Source organism: Lissotriton vulgaris, chromosome 2_1, assembly GCF_964263255.1.
Source record: "Lissotriton vulgaris chromosome 2_1, aLisVul1.2, whole genome shotgun sequence".
NCBI lineage: Eukaryota > Metazoa > Chordata > Amphibia > Caudata > Salamandridae > Lissotriton > Lissotriton vulgaris.
The window spans coordinates 386,463,749-386,474,770 of NC_141687.1; the positions used below are offsets into that span (position 1 = coordinate 386,463,749).

The following is an 11,022-nucleotide window of genomic DNA, read 5'->3' on the forward strand; positions in this document are numbered from 1 at the left end:
AATATTTCCAGGTCATCAGATTGGATCTAGAAATACCTTCAAGCATTATGCCTTTGCACCAGTATTTGGCACTGTGCAGCTTAACGCCGTCTTTGTTCCGCTCCAGGAATGACGAGTTGCAAATAAATACCACTGTGTGGGTCAATGAAGGTTCCTTTCCCCTTTGTGACTTCAGACGCAGTTCTGGAGCTCTACCCCTTTAGGCTCTGACGAGATTGTTTCCCAAAGAATGTTGTCAATTCTTTTTCATGTGTGCAAAGGAAATGTCCCCTCCTGAAATTTCAGGGTTTAAACCTTGTATGTACTGTTGCAAATTGATGTTTTTGACAAATCCCCACAAGGTGTGTGTCTGGCATCAGAACACGACTCCAAAACCTGCGAAGACCGTGCCCAGATTAACCCAAGGCCATACGAGATCACAAAGTGAAGCTCTGTATCGCAACACACCGAAAGATTCTACTCCTTTTCAGTCAAAGTCAAAAGCTGTGTCCTGTTTCAGTGGCAGATATTTGTTGTGGTCGAAGTCTTTGGGTAATTCAGAGAAGTAAACAAAATCTAAACGGGAATCCGCTCCTTCCTGGCATTCTCCAGAGAAGGCGCACAGCTGTCAACGTGCTACACAGTCTCACTCCCGTTCTCTTGAGGAGCCAATTCCGAATCTGGTCTCGATGCATCCTGCCATTCCGCTTCCTCTGGTGATGTCACAACAAATCAGGGCCTTTAGGGAAGCTATGATGTGCATTTTTCCAATCTTCCGGCTCCCTCTGGGGTGTCTCCAGGCCCTAAGGATCTGCAAAGGCCTCCAGTTGGACTGCTTTTTGGCGGTTTCACAGTTTACACTGTCTGTGCACTTTTAAAACCGCTTCAGGTTCTGCACCGGCTGCGGTTCTGTCTTCGTCTGGCACTACAATCTGGGCTGGTACCTTTGACATCAATGCTGGCGCCGGAGGAGGAGCACCTACCCAGGGTACTTTCACACTCTGAGCCAAACTTTTCTCAACACAATCGCCCAGGCTGCACCCTGATCCCATTGTGGCAGCCCAGATGGTAATCCTTCTGACTCCGACCTACTGCCTTTACTGTACAGTCGCACACAGACACTACATCAGATTTTGGGCTCCAATTCAGACCACAGTCAGACGTCTGGTGATAATGGGGTCACACTTTCCCACATTATGAGGAGAACAACTGGTACGAAGAGCTGCAGGATGTCAGTAGCCTGACAGATTAGTCTCCCTTTGTTGCCCAGACATGGAGCCATTTGCTGTAATGATCACACAAGCTACATAGAATATTGATCTACAGCTCCCAATTACGGCGGTTAAGACTAACATTCTTACGGGGGCCCTTCAGCCTCACAAGCCTCCGACCGAACCGAACCTGCCATTTAATGGAGCCCTTGCTGTCAGGCACTGGATCAAAGCCATATTCTGGTCCCCCAGTCAATAGACAGGTCACTCGTCATCATAGAGTGGCTCCAATTTCTTACGCTGTACCAAACTCTGGAGAGCTTAACGGTGCAGTCATCCATCTGCAAAATCAACCCTAACGCTTTTCCTACAATCCCTCCTTGTCGCCAATACAGGTATATGGAGGCGTTCGGCTAACACATGTTTTTCTCCTTTGATATTGCCCTCTGTTCAGTAGACAGCATTTGCCTCTTTGAGTGCTATACACATGTGCTATGGAACATGACATTCGGATCTTATCAGCGGCTCCTGTTGACTTACCAGTGTCTTTAGCCCAAACTATTCAGGGTGACCGGGATGCAGCAAAATGTATCTGGTCTGGCCTAGATATGACTGATTACTTAAGTTAGGTAGTTGGCACAAGCGCCGTGTTTTGGCACCATGCTTTGAGGTCCCCAGGCTTCTTGGGATTGTCAGGCATCTTTGATGGATATGTCATTTTAACTCTCTCGCCTCTTTAGTGAGAACAGGACTCTGTCCTCGAAAGTTTCAAAGAGTTGTGCAATAGCTCGTTTGGAAGTCACCACAACTGCCAGGAAGCTTCCCCAATAATTTAGTCAATTTTGTGGTATTGCTAGGGGTTTGGCATATAGATAACATCAGACACCAGTGCAACAAGTCCCGGAATACTATCATGGTCAAGTCACCAATCCCAGAGACATCATCCAGGAAATCAGAGGCAACGCACAGCTCAGTCCCTCATACCTCTAGCAATCACAACATCTAAACCTTTTTAGTGTGTCCTGTCCAACACCGCCACCCTGTAGGAGGCAAGGTCCGTCATTTCCTCCAAGAGTGGCAAGACATTACTTCCAACAAATGGGTCTTCCAAAGTGTTCTTTTGGGCTTTACCCTCCCATTTCTTTCTACCCTGCCACCCCTTTCCACCCATCAGGCCGACTCACAGAGGACTACATGTTGGGTTTGATGTAGGAAATGCAGACCCTTTCGACCAAAAGGGCCATAGAGACAGTTCTGGCCTCTTAAACAGGAACAGGGTGTTCCTTATGCTACTTCCTTGTGCCGAGGAAGGATGGAGGCATTTATCCTATTTTAGTTCTTCACCCTCTCAATGCCTTCCTGCGAAAGCATGAATTCAAGAAGCTTACGCTAGCCCAAATTCTTTCTGCTAATCCTGGAAACTGGTTTGTAGTGTTGGTCCTGCTAAACACTTATTTCTATATTTCCATCCTGCAGGGACATATTTGTTATCTACGCTTCATAGTGGGCCAAGAGTATTTTCAGTTTGCAGTCCTCCCCTTTGGCCTCACCAGTGCTCCTTGGGTGTACACAAAGTTGTTGACGGTCGCTGCAGCAAACCTTCAGAGGTTGTGTGTCTCCGTTTTTCCCTACCTGTTGAAGGTTTGCTCATCCCACACAGTTGTAGACCACCTCCAAATAACTGCAAACCTTCTAATATAGTCTGAGCTCCCTATCAACTTGCAGAGTCACACATGAATCCTTCTCTAATGCTCCCATTCATTTGATCCTTTTTGGATAAGGTGCAGTTTAATGCCTTTGCCCCTGAACAGAGGGTTCAGGACTTTTGTAATATGATCTCAGTGGTTCAGCCTCTATCCTAGATTTCATTGAGGATGACTCTGGGGCTACTGAAATTGTTAGCCTTTTGCATGCTGTTGGTCGATTATGCCAGATGGCCATATGCTGGCTCTGCAATGGGATCTAAAGTCCCAGTGAGTATAACACCAAAGGAATTGGAGTCCATCCATGTTTTGGAGGAGACTGCAAAGGATCTGAAGTGGTGACTGCTCGACTGCGATTAGGCCAGCACTAGACCCTCCTTAATCCACCCAGAATGGACGGTGGTGACTGACGCATTGCTGCTGGGTTGGGGAGGCCATCTAGGATAGGTGGTGATCAGAAGTGCCTTTGGCATAAACCCAATTCCACATCATCTGTTGGAGTGGAGGGCAATTCGCTTGGCATTGAAGGCCTTCCGACCAACTATCAAGGAGAGGCTGGTGCAGGTTCTCACAGACATTATTGTTATGTGGTACTGCCACAAGCCAGGATGGAATCTTGGGTCCTATGTCAGGAGGCTCTACACCTCTGGAACGGACTAAAGCATCAGGTAATTTCTCTGGTTGTGAACCACCTTGTGGGATTTTTAAATGCTAGGGCAGACTAACTCGACCGCCAATGTTTAGCGGATCACAAATAGCAGTGACACCCATAAGTACTGCAGGTAGTCTTCTAACAGTGGCGAGAATCTCGGCTCGTTCTCTTCCCCACTGCCAAGAACGTGCAATGTCAGCATTTTTCTGTGCACTGAAGTCCCAAAGGATGCTCTCTCTCGTAGATGCATACCGTCTATCAGGATTCCTGTTTGCCTTCCCACCCGTACCTCCCCTGGGTCGTGTTCTAAAGGAGATCAAGAATGACCCGCCTCAAAGTCATCTTAGTGGCTCCAAACTAGGCCAGGAGAGTGTGGTATGAGGAACCTTCGGCCATGAGCATATGTCCTCTGATCAAGCCACTGTTTCTGGAGGATTGTCTGTCTCAGCAGCAGAGCAGGGTTTGGCCCACCAGGACTATGCAACCTGCACCTCCATGCGTGGAGAATGAATGGTAGCAGTTGATTCCATTTGATTTAGTTGCTGAGATAAAATCAACAACCTCAGGAGAGAGCTGCCCTTCCACAGAAACAGTGTATGCGGAGTGCTGGGACAAGTTTGTGGATTGGAGTGACAGCCAACAGATGGACCCATACCAGCAAAACTGGCAGATGGTATTATTTCTTTTATCATTGACCCAAAGAGGATTTGTACTGGCCACTGTTCAAGGCAACTTGTCTGCTCTTTCAGCTTTTGTTTTTGTGGTTGTTGAATCCGCCTTCTTTGTTCAAATCACTTGTTGTAATGAGGTTTGTTTAGGGTTTACAGCACATGTTTCCGCCAAAGCACTTAGTGAAACAACAGTTGCACTTTTCTAATGTGCACCTCTTTGGAGCCAATGCACAGTTGTCCACTACATCTCTTGACCCAGAAAACGGCTTTACTGGTCGCAATAATGTCCGCTTGTCAAACAAGTGAACTGTGGCACTCTAGGTCCAGCTGCCTATTAAGACTTTTTTTTCATACGAACTGTTGTTTATAACTTGAGCTGCATTCCTGCTGAAAGTAGTAACACCTTTCCATGTCAGGTAGGTTAAAACCCATCCAGCATTCTTTGCCCCGCCTTCCATTGAAAGGGAAGTATTGACTACATTGATTGGATCTCAAAAGAACCCTCAGTTTTTACATTGATCATACTAGAGCCCACTGGATGGATAATCATCAATTTGTGGGCTTCTCGGGCAAAGAAAGGTGAAAGCCAGTGCAGATCAATCATCTCTTGGTCGATAGTTCTCTGCATTAATATTTGCTATGCACTAACTAAGAAGCAGCCTCTTTAAGCGTTACAGGCTATTTTGCTCCAACCAAGGCTGCATTTACTGCATTGGAATACAGAGTGACCCTCTTGGATATCTTTCAGGTTGCTACGTAGAGCATCAGCGCACACTTTCTCAAAATACTACTGTCTTGATAGTCAGATCAAATAGGGATGGGCATTTTATGTGTTCGATCCTGCAGGACTTAATGATCTGAAGCAGTCCACAGTCCTACCACCTTGGGAGGTACTGCTTTGGTATCTATTCACAAAGTGAGAAATCCGCGGTTAGATGTAGTCATCAAAAGAACAAGTTACTTACCTTTGGTAGCACTCTTTCAGGTGGATAATCTATCTAACTGCAGATTCCTTATTGTACTCCCACCTCACATCCCAATTCTGTGGAATGGACTATTTTCCATCAAAATGTTCCCAACCTAGGAATCAGCAAAATGGTCATGCCACTTTGCTAATGGAATCTGTGTCTGAGGGCACAGACAACCCTGTAACAGAAACTGATGTCAGCAAGCATGGGTGGTGCTTATATGTGGCTCAGTTTGTCATTTCTGGAGCAGAACAAAGTCGATGGGGAACTGCACTGTGCCATCTCAGAGTGCACAGTAGTACTGCTTTGAAGTGTTTCCAGATCCAGTCTGACACCAGGGGAATACTCCAAAGGTGAGAAATCTGTGGTTAGATTGAGAATCCACCAGAAAAAATCTTACAGAAGATAAGTAATGTATTTATTATGGCAATTTATTATTGTCATTGCAGAAGCAGTAACATCTAGTTAAGAAACTGGTCATACAATATTCTACCTCTGGGCTCTCTGGGGATGCAATTCACTCCTTTGCCCTACTCGTGCTGCCTTTGGGCAACCACCTGCAAGATTCCTGCTGATTATCTGAGCCTCTCTTCCTGAGGGTGCAGTCACAGACTTTGTTGGACGTTAAGTCACTCATCTTGATGTATGCACTCTGCCTTCTGGAATCCAAGCCACCAATGAATATGCACCCTACACAACCTCCCTGCCACCTTCTTCCGGTATCTTTGCGGCTTTTAGTGAACATGCTGTCTGTGCCATTGGAAATCCAACCCCATGCCTATGTAAATCCAAGCCTTTTCTCCTGAGTGCAGATCTCTAGCCTGCCTGTGCGAATAGAAGCCTCTCTTCTTTAACAGGCATCCTCTCTTTGTGTGGGAATTCAGACCATTCATCTTTAACATATACCCCTGCATCTGAGAATTCAAGTAGTTAATAAATGGGGACCCTCTTTCCTGCCTGTAGGTATTTATGGTGAACACGTCCCCTTGCCAGTGAGAATCTCAGATGCTTTTTATGAATTCACATGCCCTAGGTAGCCCCCCTGAACAATACACAAACCCTGCCCATGCAATCTCAACTGGTAATCAATAATGCTCATCCCCTGTGTGAATACAACGTGCTCATTATGAATGCCCAGCACCGCCTGAAGGAGTCCAATTATCAAATTAGGAATGGGAAGTTACATCCTCATATGTTAATTTACTGAGACCAGGTCATTACTAACATTCTCCAGTCCTAAAACCTTCAACTGCAAACCATTATTTTCGGGTGAGGTAGCTTTCCTGCCAGCAAAGGAAGAAGACAACACCTAGAAGGCATTAGATCGCCTCATTCCAAGTCTTTACAGACACAGTGGCTAGCCCTGAACTTTTCTGTGGTCACTCTGCTTCCTCCCCGTGTCTATAAGTCTCCTTGCAGATTCTGTTGCATCACCTTCAGTTACTCACCTTGAATGACAACCTGCTCCTTGTTGAAATCTGAAACGCCTCTTAAACCTGCCGCTTTGGCCTTCCTTCCCTTCCTATCAACCAAAAAGCACATCACTAGTCATGTGAGAATTCAAACCCACTCATCATGAGTACACGGCCTCTACATGTGAAACCAAACAAATCATCAGGAATATGGTATCCCCTCTCTACACCTGTAAGCATCCTCGCTGCTTATCCTAAAAGTGCAACCCCAGAAATCCATGCACCCCAGGTCCTTTTTTTATTCCCGCTGCTCCTCCTTAGTAGGCATTCCCGCTCTGTGGTAAACTCTGATGTTGCTGTTAAATATTTGCATCAGACCTGCAAATCAGTCATTTCTCCATGACAAGCATCCTCTGGGAGTTGGATAGCACAGACTCTGCCATCTGGGAATTTAGTTTTTTTTACATTGTAAACACTGTCGAATTGAAGATGACTTGAACTGTTTTAATGGTGCACTCTGGTGCTCGGATAGCTCATGTTAATTTAACTAGGAGCACTCAGAAAATGTCTGTTCGGTAAAGAAACTTAAATAATTATGAATGTTTTGCTTTTGTGAAAAACTGAATGTGTCCCATGACTTTCAAGCTACTTTTGGATACTCTCATTTGTGCTAACACTCTTCAGTTATATCGGTCTAAAATAAGAAAGTAAAAATCATTTACTTTAAACATTGTTTTCCATCGTGGGTACTTTTTATTAAAAAGTAAAACTTTTATTTCTAAAAGAGGCATCATTTTAAAAAAGGAAATATTTAATATATTTTAATTTTTACTATTTAATGACTTTCTCTCTTTATTTTACAACAAATAAAAGTAAAAAAAGAAAACTGGCTTTAATACATCCTTTCTGATTTAACAGAGCAGAACTGGCTAGATATGCAGCAACCTCTTCAAAGCAGACTTTCTTTCGCCCAGTAAGTTTAAAATAGCAGACTGCTGCATTATCCCAGCTTTCATGGCATAAATGGGTAGGCAGATCCATTATTTTTCAATTTAATGCCGACCCACAGCAGAGAACTAGAATTATATGTAAGTAGCTATTCATTCCCGATCGTATGATATTTATCCGTAACCAGAAACACATAAAACAATTGCATGTTCATCTCCAGCATATGTGTAAGACTGGAGAATGCCAACTGCACCAAGAAACTTAAAGACGTTAAAGAGCCAATTCAATCAGAACCCTTCAAAGGTCTGGGGCATGGGTAGGGCAAGAGAGTACTAGCATTTCCGGCAGCGCCTATGAGTTAAAATGGAAGCATTTATGTTTTCTAGAAACTCCTCTAAGCTTGTCCATGGAGGACTTGCTTTGTCTTTTCTAAGAATATATGATACAGAAAAGTCTTTCCATTTGACCTCAAATTGCTTGGACAGTGTCAAGCTTGCATTCATAGCACTGCGGAAAATTCACAAAATCATTCAATTTTGCTTCATCCTTTGGGACTAACAAAAAACATTAAAGAGTTCCTTTATCCCACAGTGATGAAGAGGTGTCCTGCTGTAGAGTATTCAGAAATATCAGGTACACGGAGTAGTGTATATGAAACTAAGAGGTGGGAAGAAGGAAGTATAAGATATAAACTGTCATCCTCCAGTAGAAGTTAACATTGATCAAAAATGTTTATTACACAAGGTAGAGCTGAGGACTGAAGATAAAACTCCTAAATGAAAGGCTAACCTTCTTTTCTGCTTTGTTGCAAGATTGTTCACAAATAAACTCCTTTTGTCCAGCACAGAATATTCTTTTTACAGTGAAAACATTGCACTAACGACTAGAATGGACTTCAGCCGAGAACACAATGGAAACCACTCTCGCCAGGGGAAACTAGTAAGACTGCTATGCTTTCTAGACATATTCTTGGATCCTCTATTACTTTGACATCACGATGGCTTTGTAGAAATGTTTGTAGCCTTTAAGGGAAATGTGGTACTTACTAAAAGAAGATATAGGGTTTGTTTTTATATTGGAGTTTAGGAATTATGCAGGGAGAATTCGTAATGAAAGGATGCTGTTTAAATGGTTGCCTCCTCTATAAGTGTGAGGCCTTTTCGTGGGTTCTGAGGGCAGTCTGTGGTTACAGGGCAGTGTTCTGTGTTGATACTGTTGTTTACCACTGGTGCACCAGGGCACATTAATGGTGCACTCAAATTGAAAGACTAAGTTGCTCTTTTTGTGCACTTGATTCTCTCAGTGTAGCAAATACAGGCACACCAGGGTAGCTCCAGAACGTGGAGTAAGGTAGAAATTAGAATATGATGTGATGCAATAAATAACACTTATTAACACCAATGTCCAGTCATTTATTTCCTCTAAAAAAGAGGTTATTAATAGCTAAGTTACACAGATAAGTTAAAAGTAGGACACAGAAGGCACTAGCACCGTCTGGGTGACCCAATATGTTGCTATAGCATATTCGTGCTGGGCTTTAGATTTCTGATCATGTTGGCTGTGTGACCAGTGTTACCGTATGGAGTTTGGTTCGGCCTTCAGAGGCCGCTTCTGCAGTGCTGTGGTCTCTAGTCTATGGCTAGACCTTTTCTCACTCAAAATGGGATGAAAGTTGGGCAGGGTATGCAGATGTGCTAACAATGGACTCAGCTGGTCCTGTGCTACATCGGTGAAACAAAGTCTTACAAAATCCTCGATTCTTTTCAGATAGACGGACCTTACAAAACAAGGCAGCTTGGCAGGATGTGTTCTCTGTTCTGCACCTGCATTTTCCCTTTCTTGTTATGTCAGCATCGCTGGTAAAATAATGTAAGTCTTTCTATAATCTGAGTAAGAGAATTCTGTCAACCTGGTATTGTAGTTGAAGGATTGGTTCACCAAGTTCCTTGCTCAAAGCTTTATGATTGTCATTGCCTGTCATTGGCAACTCCAGATTAGGTAGATGAAAATATCTTGATTCGGTTAAGAATAGCCATAAAAGAAACAAACATATCCTCTAGAAAACAATAAAATACATCTTCTAATTTGACAAAACGGTACCAATTTACTAATGTTTTCCTATACAGCAGAAAATCTCAGTGAAACTTGATTAAAAATGCCTCAAAATATGAAAATATGTCCTAGATCCAAGATAGCATACACATCATAAAGATATGTGCAAATAACGCAATGAAGCATAAACCAAGTAAAGTTAGCACATGTGATCATAATGTTTTCTTCTGGATAATTAAGTGGTTGAAGGATTTATACACCCCTAAGCAAATAGGAATAGAGGGTAACAATTGAATCTAGCATAGCGGTTCAGCATTGTCTATCCCTCAAAATTGGAATCAAAAAAAGTTTTTAAAGGGGTACATACATTTTTTTTTTAAAAGCTTAAAATACATAAGTGTTTGAAGTGATCATGAACCGCAGGGACAAATGAGCAGAATGCCAAACAGCTTCCAGAAAAGCAACCAAAGAGTGTATGGTCCTTAACCTGAGCCACGTAAATAAGTATATGTGTTGGATGTTAGTGACCCGAGTTAGATAAGGTTCCAATCAAAGCGATTTGGTAACTGTCACAGTTAATCACTGTACATTTTGAGAATTCGGTGCTCTCTCTAACTTTACTATACAAAGCATAAAACTGATCCCTGACTGCCGGAAGCAGAGAAAGCCTCTGGTTACTAAATAATTCTGGAATGTCCAGACTAGTACACACTTTCTTTATGTAACCGAGCCAGGGTACTTACCGGTTAAAGGTAGTATCTGAAAGAGACAATTAGTTATGGATTCCTCACCTTAGAATTACCCCCAGGCGTCAGATTGGATCTGTAAGTTTATTTCCTCAGCAGTACCTCTGCTTGTCAATGGGTGCGTCGGTGGACTCAGCGTTAGTCGTTGACGTCGCGGTTGCCGGAATGAAGTTGCAGTATCTACTTAGACGCCGTCCTCGCATGCTGATGTCAGTTCTTTCTTTTCCTGTGCCAGCCAGTGCAGATACAGAGAAAGCGGTACCTCGAGTCACTTTTTGACTCAGTTTTTGTTACTTCTGTTGGTCCCTTTTTTGAGTCAATCGACTCCTGGTGCATGGAGGAATGTCACGTCGGACCGGCTTGAAGGCTTGCGATTCCCGTTACAAATTGATGTCGGTCACAGACCTGTACCTTGTGTGCCTTTGGTGCCTGGAGTGCGACCACGACCCGAAGTTATGTTTCGACTACCGGGCCATGAACCCAAAGTCTTTGCGGGAGCAGTCCTGAAAGCTTCTCGAGGTCCAGCAGTCCGCTCCAAGCCATTCAAATTTCCGGTCGAGAGGGAGGTCGCGGGACCGGTCGTGGAGCCACTACCACCACTCGTCATCGAAGTCTTCGGGTAAGTCGAAGCACAGGAAGAAGGGGAAGAAGCATTGTCGCTCTTCGCTCTTCGCATTCTC

General features: G+C 43.8%; 1 long non-coding RNA gene across 1 annotated transcript; it reads left to right on the forward strand.

Moving 5' to 3' along the window:
* Positions 1–2,964: 2,964 nt before the first annotated feature.
* LOC147730412 (uncharacterized) lies at positions 2,965–8,387 on the forward strand. The gene is made up of 2 exons (XR_015308380.1): positions 2,965–8,145; positions 8,188–8,387. It is a non-coding gene; the product is annotated as an uncharacterized LOC147730412 (long non-coding RNA).
* The last annotated feature ends 2,635 nt before the right edge of the window (positions 8,388–11,022 follow it).